Here is a 14198-nt window from a genome sequence, read left to right on the forward strand (position 1 = left end):
AATCAAGGAGAATTGAAAAGTCAAAGACTACATATAAACAAAAGTAGGGAGGAGAAAAATCATGTATAATGCTAGACAGAAAACTGGATGCAGATTGCAGTTAAAATACTGAAAGTCATCTGAAGAAACAAGAAGAATGGTTCATTCAGAAAGGATTATGTCATAAAGTTATTCTTAATTTAAACAAAGCATGTGACAAAACTGTTCACAATTTTACTGTGGGCAGGAACACAAAGGCAGAGCAGGGCTGACTGTTGGGTGAACAGTCACGGGACCAATGGACACCAACCCGGGGCAGATGTCCCTGGTTGGCAATGTTGAATGGCACACTTGCACCAGTTACCACTGATACACAGGAAGGAGAGTTACCCAAAGGGAGAAAAGAAAAGCTAGTTTCATCTTCCCAACCTGATAGAACTCAAAACTAGTTTAAAATGTGTTTTTCACTACTACCGTTTTTATTCTGAAGAGCTGTTCTCGTTTTGGAATTTAAATATGGGATGTTTCAATGAGTAAAAAAGAAATAAAGGTGCAAGTCAGTAGAACCTTTCACTGAAGGACATCAACCAGGGTCGGAATCAATGCAGAGAAATACTTTGCTCAGAGGTGAGGAGACTCCATACTGTACAGATGTCAGTTCTCTCCAACTTCACCTATAGGCTCAATGTACTTCCAATGCAAGTGCCAAGATCAGTTCTGGTTCTTGGCCAAGCAATTCTAAAATTCATAATGAAGAGTAACAGTATAAAACAGGTCAGATAATTTCAAAAATAAATAAACGCTAAAGAACAAAGATAGCTTGCCTTCTCAGGTATCAATCATACTACAAAATTATGCAAAGTGATTCCATGTGATATTGGCAGGGGACTAGATGACTACATCACCAGAAGATAAGAGGCAACTCAGCAGGTGTGGGATAGTGCAGCACAGAAATGGCACAAAACAGGGAAAGGGCTGACGACCCAACTGACATTTGGCTGAAGAGACATAAAATTAGATTCTTATCTCACACCAGGCTTCCAGATAAATCCAACATGGAATGAAGGCATACATTTCAAATGAAAACTCTAAATATTAGAAGAAAGCTTTGGTAACTCTATGGTCCTGAGACGGAAAGGATCTTAAAAAAGGGAACAGACTTACTGATTTGACTACAACATTAAAACTTCTTGTATTAAAAAAGATACTGTCGCTAAGGCTAAAGAATAAAAAACAAGTGTGGGTGCAAATAATTGCAATCATTAAAGTCAAAGAATTAGTTACTTAGAATGAACAAAAGAACTTCCCACAAATCGAGGAAAAGACAAATATTTAATACTGGGCAAAAAGGAATGACCAACAACCATATTAAAAATGTCTATTCTCTTTAGTAATCAAGGAAATGCCAATTAAAATAATGAAAAACCAACTCCCACCCATAAGATTTGCAAAACTGCAAACTGTAGGTGAGCTGAGGAGAGACAATTATTCTAAGTGCCTCAAGAGCCTTGGTTGATATGCAATGGTCCAGTCTACCATGAAACCTTCTAAGTGGCCCCTACACTCCTAACATGTCCTCCAATCTACTGCAGGTAGAATATTCTCACATCTAGGGACAACTATGTATAGGAAAAACTCAGTAACTTTCAGCTTCCCAGGGCCCACTAAGAGCAAAGTCTGGTTCTGGCATGCAAGCATCTGTATGACGTGTCCTCTGAATCAGACATACTAAGTCCCTGTATCTTAAAATCTATCCTTACATCCATGTTCTGGGCCCTGCACAAAAAGTGTTATAATCTTTAAAGATCAACCTCCATTAAAATTCCCTGAGCTCTATGAGATCTACCTCCTCAAATGTCAGCTTCTCTGGGAAGCCTCTCCTGGCCCAGCACTGCAGGCATTCTCTTCAATGTCTGGGTGCTGAGGCCTGGGTGCTGCAGGGCCAGCTCAGGCTACCCTGGGGACAGCCCTCAAGTGTAACTAATAGTCTAGATCAGGCTCTGACAACAAAACCTTCCAGAAGGCCAGGGGCCCTTTGCAAACCATGCCATCGGAGAAACTGCAGTGGACTCTCCACCACTGGAAGGGACAAGCCTGGAAAGAAGCTAAGGAAGCTGTAAAGCAATTTTCTAGGACAGCAGATTGTGAAGCAAGAACAGAAGAAAATCAGAAGGAAGTAATTTTAGCCAGTGTTTAAGGGAAAGTTATAAGAAGGAGAGCTATTCACCATGTGACCCCTGGAGAGTTCAGTGTAAGCCAGTTAGGGCATATGGAATGTTGTAGAAAGAATTACTGCATGATGCAGAGCTGAGGCTGTGCTAGAGGGATCACCCGGTGGGTAACTTCTGGTATAAAAGATTCTACACTCAGATAAAGAATAAAGGACCATTCAATGAGGTCAAGGACCACCTCTTGTTCACCTAGAGGAGGGATGTAATTCTGGAACACAGAATGAATGAATATTTCTAATTTCCATTGGCTAAGCATGGATCCCACGATTACAGGAGAGACAAGTGATGCTTGCGACAAGTGGAGGCTGATCTTGAAGACAACAGTGAGAAGTCTCCTTACAGGGGTCTTAGTTTTCACTTATCAGCATGTCCCCCCTTATCCACAGCTTACCTGGTTTCAGTTACCTGCAGTCAACTGAGGTCAGAAAATACTATGTGCAATAAGAGATTTTGAGAGAGAAAATAGTCACACAGCTTTTATTAGTCTATTGCTATCGTTGTTCTATATTATTATTAGTCATTGTTGTTAATTGCATACCATGCCTAATTTGTAAATTTAACTTTATCATAGTGATGTATGTGCTAACAGGAAAAAACAGCAAATACGGGGTTCAGTACCATTTGTGGTTTCAGGCATCCACCCAGGTCTTGGAGGGTATTCCCTAAGGATGGGGGGCTATTATGTTGATAGGCACTGAAGTGCTTACTATTTATGCTGCACTTAAGCTAAAATCATCTCCTTTGCTGGTCAATCAATGCTTTGCAAGCAACCCTTTTTAAGAAATTAAAGTTAGCAGGATGCTGAAAGATATTTCTAGCATCCACCTAGCAAGCATAATGGCTATGCTTGGACAGGGAAGTCAGCTCTCAGGAGGATACTGTGTCCCTAAAAGTGCAACAGCAGGGGCCTGGGAACAGGCAGGGTCCTGGAGGAGTTCAGGTCAACTTGTGCCGCCCCTCACCCCCACCTTGACCCTCCATGGCTGGGGCTGTGGGCCTAGGGCTAAGGAAGAATGTGGCCCCTTCTTATACCTGGATACCACATGCACCCTCTCTCTATTGGTTTCCTGGTCCCCCATATGGAAATGTGAATACCCCACTGTACCCACAGTTTCACTGCAGGCACTGAGGCAACATTGAGACGGCAGGAAGTCACGCTGCGCAAAGCTTCAGCAATGTCCCCATGACAGAGGGCAACAGAGTTGACTAAAAGAATTATATTTCTGTTGCAGAGGCTGCGGTGAGCTTCATAGGTTGCATCTTAACCCCCTGCGCCACCAGGGAAGCTACCCACATGGCACAGCAGACCTCTTCTGACTCGACCACTGAGTACAGTCAGAAGCGCGGGAGGATGAGAGAATTCACCAGAGCTGGAGCGGAAAACAGAACAGGCAGATCGATAAAATACACCGCTGAGGGGAGCAGCGGGCGGCAGGAGAGTTCTGCGCGCCATGTGGGACCCTCGCTGGCGGCCAGGGATCGAGCTGGTGCTGCAAAGGCTGTGGGCAGCTTCGCAGCCCAGCGTTCAACCACTGTGCCACCGTGGAGGCCCCAGTGTAACTTTTCTACTGAGGTGATAATGCAGAAAAACTCACAGGTGAACAAGGTAACAGGAAGTGGATCTTTAGTCAAAGAATCAGTGAATGTGGGGATTTAACTGGGTTATTACTAGTCCTATAGAGGACAATTTTTACTTTCAAATATGCATTTCCCCACTCTCAGCCTCTCGCAACCACCTTTCTTCTCATTGTGGTGAAATTCACATAACAGAACCACCTTAACCAATCGGAAGCACACAGGTAAGTATATTCATATGTTGCTATAAAACCTATCTCCACACCACTTTGCATCTTGCAAAACTGAGACTCTGCACCCATTACGGCAACCCCCACTACTCTGTCCCTCTAGCCACAGCAACCACCCTTCTCTCTGCCTCTATGACTTGACTACACTATGTAACTTCGCTAAGTGGAATCACACAACATTCGTTCTTTTGCATCTGGCTTACTTCATTCAGCGTAATGTCAAGTTCACCCTGTGGTGGTGTGTGTCAGGATTCCCATGCTTGATAAGGTTGTATGGACAGACCACGCTGTGTATCTGCTCACCTCCCGATGGACACCCGGGTGCTTTGTTCACATCTCCTTGCTGCTGGGAATAACCCTGCTGTGAGTATGCACAGTAAAGTACTTCTTTGAGTTCCAGCCTTCAAGTCTTTCGGGCATAAGGAAATATATACTCATTGTCAGCCACTAACCTGGCTTCCTTCCTGACGTTTATTTGAAAGTGTTTGGGAAATTTCAGGCAGGTGCCAGCAGAGTGAGTGAGCCCCACCTGGGAAGCCTTGCGGCCCCTGCTCCCTGCAGTACCCGAGCTGGTGCTTCTGGGCAGGTAGGGTTATGGCAGAATGCCAACCTCTGGCATCCTCATCTCTGCAGCCAACTGCAAACTTGCCACCCTGGGAAGATGAGGGTGCCCGATGGCTTCCAAATCCACCACGCCTTTCATGGCAACCCTTGGGGGCAGCGCCATCACCCCCCTAGCGTGAGTCCAGAAGCCCCAAGTGGGGTGAAAACAGTGCTTGGGCTGGCAGAGCTCAAGATCCCCAAAGTTCGCCAAGATTCCCTTGACCAGTTCTTTTCACTCACATGTAAAAGTAAATAAACAAAAAAAGGTCTCAGTAAACCTATCTTTTCAGTTTAATACACAAACTAAACGCCACCCCATGAGGCAGTTCCCAGCCATGCAGTCTATTTCTATTATGCAGGCAAAGAAAGTCCTGCTGTGTCTCTGCTGGATTCTGGGGAGCATAATTTTAAAAAGAAAAGCTAAGCTCAGCCCAGGGATCTTGATCTGAACTTGACAGTCCCTCGTACTGCTGCTTCAAGGTAACTGATAGTTTTCATGAAACAAAGTAAGTGGTAAGATAAATTATGAGTGTTTATGCATTAATCATCCCTGGTGTTCCTTTGGCTCTGTAAATATTTAGTAATTGATTTATTCTCCACCTCTTTCATCCTTGTTTCCCTAATGTCTAGGAGAGCGGCTTGCACACAGTAGGTGTCCCCCCAGCATCTGCCCTAGGAATCAACAGCCTTCGAGGAAGGACTCAGGCGCCGCAGCACACAGACGGCTTCTGCAGAGGGGATGGACCGACGGGAGGGCCCGCAGAACAGCGTGACCCAAGAGCTTCATAACTCTCTCTGGCCTGGCAACTGTAAGTTCCCCGTTCTGCTCTGCTCTGCTCATCCTTTCTTGCAGATGAAACCAGAAAACCAGCTGAAACCAAGATGGAGGCAGAAGTAATGCAGGGGTGAAGCCACAGCCTCCCCACAGCACAAAGCACGCCCATCAGCACTAGGTCAAGACCAAACGTGGAAGAAAAAGGGGCGTGAGTGCCTGGAGACTATGCCTATTTCTCTGAAATCCTGCTGATGCAGACCCGTTAGCCACCCCCTCTTCTAAGTGCCCCCCATGTAAGTCCCCACTTCTCTCCAGTTCTGGGACATGGTCTTGGAGGCAGACGCCCGCCAGGTCCTCAGGATGCCGGCTCCTGATGAACCCGGGTTTCCTGCCACCGGCTCTTGTCTCTCAAGTTTTGGCTGATGAGTGCAGAGGGGCCAGACCCCCAAAACTCTTGTTACATAACATTACCATTTACACCAGATCACAGATTGCAGGGAAACGAGCAGAAATGGTCAAGCTGTAGACAGCAACATGACCGGTGCCTGGAGGAGCGGAAGCCATTCCACGTGAAGCGAAAAGGGCTCATCAAGGTCTGAGGGGACAGACCTGCAGACAGGACGGCGCCAGCTGCATCAGGCACACCTGCCTCACCTGCCACCCAGCCACGGCACAGGTCTGGCGTCCTCTCGGTCCCTTTGAGGGTGTTTCAACAAACACTACATCAAACTTAGTATCACCAAGAATGTAACTCTGAACACAGCCTATGTGACTTCTGTTCCAAGCATTCTGAATGGCTTAGACCATCTGAGAACAGAGTATTAAACGAACATTTTAAGTGTATTCAGGAAATGGAAGGCCTAGAACAGAGCTCCTGAGGGAGCGTTTCTGGGATGGGGCTGTTGTGCCTGTTACTTCCAGGATGGGAGCACCCCCCACCCAGCCCTCGAGTGGTTATTAGGCATTTCAAACATGACTAGTGCAAGTGAGGAAATGAATTCTTAATTTGAATGTAAATATGACCAGTGGCCACCATATTGGGCAGCAACACTCTAGAAGGACCCACGACCGACGCCAGGCTGCTGCTTCAGCCTCTGAGTGTCACCGTGAAGGTGAACTGCAGGCAAGCTCTGGGGGCTGCGATGCTTTTCTATTTTCATTTTGCAGCGTGGCAGCCAGGCCACATCAATAGGAGCTGATTTACTCAAAGTAGCCTATCCTTGAAAAAAGTTCCAGAGAGCCCGCTGGAATGACTAAATTCTTAAAGATTTGGTTTTCAGGGGAATAGAATCGATGTCTAAATTCCAGAGACACAGTTATTTAAATTTTTTAGTTGGTGAGAAGGAAATGGACAAAAATAAAGTGAGTTAGAACGAAGTTTAAAAATGAAGCTGCTAGAAACTGAAGAAAATAAGTATGAAGGTTTTAGAATACAGAGCATCTCATCCTACTTGGAGCCAGGTTAGGTTCTAAGGGCAGCAGCCCCCAAAGTCTCTTAAAAACCATAAAACACTGCACAACACTCTATTCTCAATATTCCACTATCTCCAAGTCCACAATTGCTGCTTCTTCAGCCGTGTCACTGAAGGAAATGACAAGGCAGAGTGGGGTCCTTTTAAGGTCAGTGTTCTGAGCTATGAAGTCAGCAGATGGATGGATTCTAGTGCTCGCGAAGGGTTTAAAGAGAAGGGTCCACGGTAAAGACCTGTAAGCTCAAGAGACAGCTCTGGACACACTACTTACTTCAATTTGCAGCTTGTGCTTCAAGCAAACATTTTAAAAGGCGAAAGGTTTACACCCTCTGAAGAGAAACCGAGCATTAAATGAACATTTTAAGTGAGCTACAGGCAGAGTTTAGTAAATAGCCTTTCTTATACTTCAAATAATGTCAGAATATGAAACTGCTGATGTTTAGATAGAGCCCACACCAGGCAGGGTGTGTGTACGTGTGTGCTCATCACAACGTCCCCCCTGGCATACAGAGCAGCTCTGCTGTTGCTGAGAACAGGCCCTGGTATCTTTGACACAAAGCATGCCCCTGCTGAGACCAGCATTCCGTGCCGCGGCAGGTATACGTGCCTGCTTGCCGGGAGCACCCTGGTGGCCCCTGACCCTGAGCAACAGGCTGGTCCAGGGACTCCAGACGTATCTCGTTCTGGGGCTGTCTAAGATAGCCGGGGTCTGGTAAATGCAAACAGGCCCGCCGCCAGAAAACCTACTTTTGTTCACGTGAAATGAGGACAATGAGGGATTCCCCCAGGGGAGCTGTTCTACTCAAACAGAATGTGCAGCGGGGTCAAAGGGAAGGAAGGTGAGGAACAGATCTGAAAGCTCTCCTCTCCTCCATGAAGGCAAGGGCCAGTGACAGCAGCCTGAGCACCCGCCTGGCCTGCTAAATACTAACACGAGGGCATATTTTGTGGCCTCCCGGCTTACTGCTCCTCCACACACCTCCGGGAGCTAGAAGACAGCTGATGAAAGGCGGGCAGGGTGGCTTCTGCTTTCCTGTGGGGGGAGGTGGCTTCCCTCAGGATCTACTGAGGATGTGCTTCCAAAGGAAATACTTTTGGTCCAAGACTAAAAGTCTCACTCAAGAGCGAGTGTAGACACATAAAAGGGGGAAAATATCATTGTCAGAGAAATTATTACTAGAACAAATCCCCAACCTCTCAGGTACTGGCGTGACCGGAAGACGGTGCTGTTTTGAGTGTCCCACCCCCGCCCTCCAGCTCAGGGCCGCTGTATGTGCCTTGAATAACAGCATCAGTGATTATATTTATCTGATGTTCCACAAATGCTCGCTTCTGAGTTTGAGAAGATGGATACTGATGCTTCACCACGGTCTCATGTCCACTGGCGTTAAGTCCAAAAGGCCAAGGGGTGCACGGAGAGGGCAGGACCACGACAGATCATTCTACATCCTCAGGCTTTCTTAACTGGCTTATGGTTTTAGCTGAAATAATGCATTTCTAGAAACGTCTCACCATAGGGAAGCGTCCCATCCCATTCTACTTTTCATGACAGAAGAACACATTTAAATGATAGGAATCCTGGTGACAGGGGTGAGTGAGACAGGCAGACTTCCCATCGGGTGCTATTTCTAGCATCACGGCAACAAAGCCAGGGCATCCGTGGTCAGATTCACACAGGGCCGAGGAGGATGTGAATAAGGTGGGATGAATTTAACAAAAGGTTTAGACCTGAGGAGACATATCCAAGCCAGACGAGTGGCAGCCGGCAGTGAGGAGCGTGGCACGCTGTTATCCAGCCAGGGGGCCTGGCGAGAACTGACGCAAAAGCGGGTGTGGGAGAAGAAGGCAGTTACGAGAGAAGGTAGGCGAGTTGGCAGACGGGTCGGGAGGGCCAAGCAGGACATGCCGTGGGAAACTGGAGTTGAATCATGGAAAGGAGGTGAGGGCAGAAGGGGCTCACGAGGGGCCCAAAGTGGTTCCGATGGGGTGATCAGATCCGAAATAAATAAGAAAGCAGAACGTGAAGCAGCACAGGGAAGAGATTTCTGAACGAGATACTGAACTGACCAGGCAGCGTAAGGGCAGCTTCCTACTGAACACTCCAGACGCGGCACGGTACTGAGCGGGAAGCAGAGGGGTGAGAAAGGGAGGCTGAACAGGCAGATGGGGGGAGGCCTGAGACGGGGGAAGGAGTCAGGAGGAGGTCAAAGGTGAGGCCATAAATAGCACAGGGCAACGGTGACAATAAGGAAGGACATCCTCTCTCCTCTTGTTTCTCAGTGACCATTGTGAGCACATTGTAAAAGGCTCCAGCAGCGACCTCTCCCAACACGAGCAGATAAGGGGCCCAGTCTTTGCGTCTCTACAGAACATTCTCTGGAAAGGGCAAACCTCTGCAGTGTAGAGCGCATCGACCCATTTTTAGGTTAAAAAACTTAGCACCAGAAGCCCCCCTTCAAGAATAATCCTATTTTTAGTCAATGACTCACTGTTCTTACCTATATAAACTAAATTTGAAATTGTGATTATTGCTGGAACTATTCTCAGGGAGCAAACTCTGTCAGATTGTTCCCTGGATTCAAATTCTCACTCCGATTACCACTTAGTAAGCTCGAACTATCAATGAGACATTTTCTCTGCAATTAACACCATGAAATTTAAAGGACATGCAGAGGTGTGCATAAATACCACATAAAATTTTAAAATTCCATTAATTATCACATTATAGATGCAGGGTGAAATGTATTGAATGTCAAAGAAGTGTTTCATTAACAAAGAAAATAGGAACGTATATTTTTAACCACCATTTAAAAAAAAAACACCATCTATTATCTACATATAAATATTTACACCTTTGCATTTGTATTTGTTTGTTTAAAATTTGAGATTCTGGTTGTAAATACTTGGCGTCCCAGGAAAGGGTAATTGTCAAAGCCTCACCAACAACTGGCATCTGTTGAAGTTTGAATCTTTAAGAGGTAATTCCTCAACAGCTAACGACAACAGAAAAATTGCCCAGTCTTGAAAAGACCAGCGGGGAAGACACTCCTGAAAACACGGGCAGTGAAAGTGCCAGCGTTCAGAAGCCAGCAGTGCCGGCGGGGCCCCGGCCCGAGCTTCCTGGCCTGCTCAGATCTGCCTTCATCCAGCTCCCGCAGTGATCAAGAAGACGGCTTCACACAAGAACAGGAAAGACCTTTTAATAAAAACAAACACTCCCCTGTCTTGCTGTCAAGGTTACATCTCGAAACGTTTACAAGGCCAGAGGCAGGCTAGGGAGGTGTTTGTCAGCCTTAACTCCTGATTTAACAGGCAATATTTAGACTCTGGATTTTTCGAGCGGACTTGCAAGCTGACTTTCGGTGCGGCGCATCCTTTGCAAAAGCTTTTTATTACATCACCAAGTGCCCAACTCTACAGGGTAAGGAATGCCTACGTGTGGATTGAGTTGGTGGTGTCTTCCCTTCCGGGCCTACTGGAAGCCTTGGCCTTGTTCTTCTAGCTCCAACTTTTAGCCCACTTGATAAGACTCACCCAGCGTATAACAAAATGACGACACAAGACAGTTCCTGAAGGTGAATTGGGGAAGTAAATTCTCTCGCCCCTAGTGAACTAGGCAGCGCTCACAGTGATGGCCAGGTTCCTGAACCTGAGGCAGTTCATTTGGTGCTCAGGGCAAGTAGGTGAAATTGGCGTTAATAAATAAATTGTCCTGCCAATTTTATAGATAAGGAACCCGAGGCTCAGAGAAATGAGCTGACTTGCCCACATTTTAATTTGGAGTAGGAATCTCCCTCAAGATTTGAACTCAGGGCCTCCCTGGTGGTGCGGGGGTTAAATCTCAGCTCTATCAATCTATCACTAGCCACTGTGGCAGGAGTTCGATCCCCAGCCAGGGAGCAACCCACATGGCACAGCAGACCTCTCCTGTCTCACCCGCTGCTCCCCTCACCTGGATCTTCCTACTCTGCTCCCCACTCTGTCTCTGGTGAATCCTCTCTTCTGGCCTATACCCCCGTTCTTGTATACATAAATAAATAAATCTTTAAAAAAAGATTTGAACTGTTCTGCATGACCCTGATGTTTTAACCCTTTATAACTATGACCTGTTGCTTCTCCTACCAAGTGTCCATCTGCTGTGGCGTGAACCCCTCACCTGCTCTGTGCTTCTGGTTCTGCACCTGTAAGAGCTGAGCCCAGGTGCTGTGGGCTGGGGTGAGGAACGCCTGAAAATATGTACAGGCGAGGGATTTGTGAGCTACTGAAATGGAAATACAGATGACTTTTTCCCACCTATGCATTTTCCTGTGTGCTTGCGGATGTGGAGACACACAGTCAGCTATAAAGATATGATTGTTGAAAGTGAAATTAGAAAAGGAAAAGTCAGAGAGAAGATGATGGAGGAAGTGGAGACTTAACAGCTTCTTAAAGGGGACCGAAATCACCCAAAGGGTGGAGAGGAAATGATGCACTTTCTGGTTTAAATATATTGTCACAATAAATCTCTTTTGAGGGCAGGGCCACTCCATCTATTCTAGATTCCTTGCAGAAACCCTCTCACCATATTGAGAGCTGCCTGTCTTGAACTAGAAGCTGCTCTGCTATAGGAGGCTCAGAGCTGCTTGGAAGAGAACAGTCACTGCTGACCTCGACTTAATCCAACGTCCAGCAGACTCCCAGCTCAGAAGCTCAGCTTATTTCTTGTCAGAAAGCCTTGACCCTGCGGGCTTTCGGGCCTCTCGGGAGCTTTTACTTTTCTCTGGCTGTTCTTCCCTCTGGGGTTTTGGGATGATTTCTAACAGCCACTCCCCACCCCTCCCAAGAAAAGAAGGAAAAAACCACCACAGCTTGCGCTCCTACCTGATTCCCAATGCACCATCCCAGGGATCTTTCTTTGGTACAGACACAGGACCGGGGAGGAGTGAGGCAGAAAATAAAGATGCCATCAACCCTGAGCTGAACACGTCCCGTGCTGGCAAAGGGCGGGAGGGGATTCACCCCAAAGCACCTCATGGCATTTTCCCCCATAGAGCAATCGCACATCTAGCTACCCGCCAACCTATCTACTGACGGGTTAGCCATGGTCGGGGGGCGGGGGGAGAAGGTGGACTTCTAGTAACACAGTCCACCCAAGAGGCAAGAAATGGGGAGAAAAAAATCTGAGCAGTGCTACTGAGAACACCAATAGGTTCAGACTCCCGCGCGGCCCCAGGGCGTCTGTGAAGGGTCTGTGCAAACTCTCTCCCAGCAATGCGGGAGGGGCCCAAGGGGCCAGGGCAGCCGTAGCCACAGGCTGTGATGCTGACCACCGGGTAAACGGGGTGGGATGTCACGTCTGTGTTGTGAGAAAAGCAAGAGAAATGTGGAGGTAAAGGAGGCAAGAAGAATCCTAGCAGATATAAGACTTTAGAGCAGGATATTCTACAATCTTCGCCTTTGTATGGAGAGCAGATATTTCACAGTATTATATCCATGGAGCATGAGAATTCAGAGAAAAAAATTAAATTGCTGGTAGCAAGAAAAAGGGTTCATCTCAGGGTTAGTGTGAGACAGCACAATTCAGAAATATTTTTTCCACTTGCTGACCTATTCACCGGGGATGGTTTCCTCGCAAACAGCCACACTGAGTGAAATTGCTCATTCAAAAAACCGCCTTTGCTATTCAGAGAGGGTGGTTCAGCGTGGGGCGGCAGGAGTTGCCCGACAGGGCTGTGGCCGGGCACCCTGGGCAGCCAGGGGCAGGAAGGACACGGTGACCTTGGCCAGCTGCCTCGACTTGGGTCTACCCCTGACCTGCTCATCTGTCTTCTGCTCAACATCTGCAGGGGCAGAGAACGCAGAGCTTCCACTTAGAACATTTTCTCTGTTGGAGAGTCACAAGTCTCCTTTCTGTACTGACAACCTCTTCTGTAACCCAGAACATTCTATTTCTCATTCTTCAGAGGGGCTTTCAGCAGGATGAACCCTTTCTGGGATAACTGTTCCGAGTCATGGCTGAAGGCCTTTCCCAATCATTAGCCCCCATGCCCCTCATTTGGCTGGATTCTGTGTCCGTGCCACTGTGCTCCCTCACCAGCAGGGTCACTCGGTGGCCGCCCCTTTCTACGGCACCCCCACAACCCGGAACTCAGCACTAAGGGCTGAAGAGCGAGGCCCGTGGGGACCGCCGCTGTCCCAAACTTCCTGCCAGCGCCGCCTCTTCCCTGGATCCCAGATGCCCCGATCTTGCGCTGAAAGTTGCCCAGAGCAACCAGAGCAACGCATCACAGAGCACGAGGCTGTGGGGCTCTCGGCCTGAAGGCTGAGTGAGTGCTGGTCAGCATGGGCTCCTGGGAGGGCAAACCCAGCACCAGAGTTCGAACCCCAAAACTCAGAGGGGACACATTTAGGGGGTGTCAGCATGCCTTGAGGAGAGGAGAAAGCTGGGGGGCTCAGACTAAAGGCTCCTACTCAGATACGTTTAGAATATACCAGAAAAAACCTGGCAACCCCACTTCTGGATCCACCCAGAGGACTGAAAGCAGCCTGGAAGAGACTCTGGCACACGTGTCCATGGCAGCGTTACTTCTCACAGCCAAGAGACAGAAGCGGCCAAGTGGCCACCAGGAGATGAACACATGAACCACATATCGTAAACAGGTACGCTGGGATGTTCTTCAGCCTCAGAAAAGGAATCGGGCACAGGCAGGGACCTCTGTGCCCTCTGTGGTCATGGAGGATGCTGTCCTAAGTGACGCTGTAGGTTGGGGACTTGTCTCCCTACTCCTAAGTTGAAGCCTCCCCCCAACGTGATGGCATTCGGAGTGGGGGGGGGCCTCTGGCATAATCAGGTCAGGAGGGCAGAGCCCTCGTGAAGGGGACTATGGCCCTTATAAAAGAGACCCCAGGGGAGGGGCGGGGAGAGGAAGGACTAGGGTCAAAATGGGGGGGGGGGTGGGTGTGTGCGCAGTTGTATGGGGAATACACCCAAAATGAAAATGCATACATTGTGCAAAAATGAAAAATGATGGAAGAATTATATAAAATAAAATATTAAAAAAAAAAAGAGACCCTGGAGAGAGACTGTGCCTCTTCTGCAGAGTGAGGTGCAGGGGCGGGATGACCGTCCAGGAGCCGGGCAGCGAGTCCAGCAGACCCCGGGCAGTCAGTGCCTCTATCTTGGACGTCTCTCCTCCAAAACTGTGAGAAGTTCCTGTGGCTGATCAGCCACCCGTCTGTGGTACTCGGTTAGGGCAGCGGGAATGGTTGAGACACTAACATTCCAGGCCCAGTGAACAGGCTGGCCACAAACTGACAAATACGGGGGGGGGGGGGGAAACGACCAGTGTTTGAT

At 47.9% G+C, this 14198-nt stretch overlaps 1 protein-coding gene across 1 annotated transcript in view; it reads right to left on the reverse strand.

Annotated features, from left to right (window-relative positions):
• MTHFD1L (methylenetetrahydrofolate dehydrogenase (NADP+ dependent) 1 like) overlaps positions 1-14198 on the reverse strand; it is a 154921-nt gene that overhangs the window by 45034 nt on the left and 95689 nt on the right.

This window comes from Talpa occidentalis, unplaced genomic scaffold, assembly GCF_014898055.3.
Source record: "Talpa occidentalis isolate TD23 unplaced genomic scaffold, MPIMG_talOcc4v2.1 talOcc4.2, whole genome shotgun sequence".
NCBI lineage: Eukaryota > Metazoa > Chordata > Mammalia > Eulipotyphla > Talpidae > Talpa > Talpa occidentalis.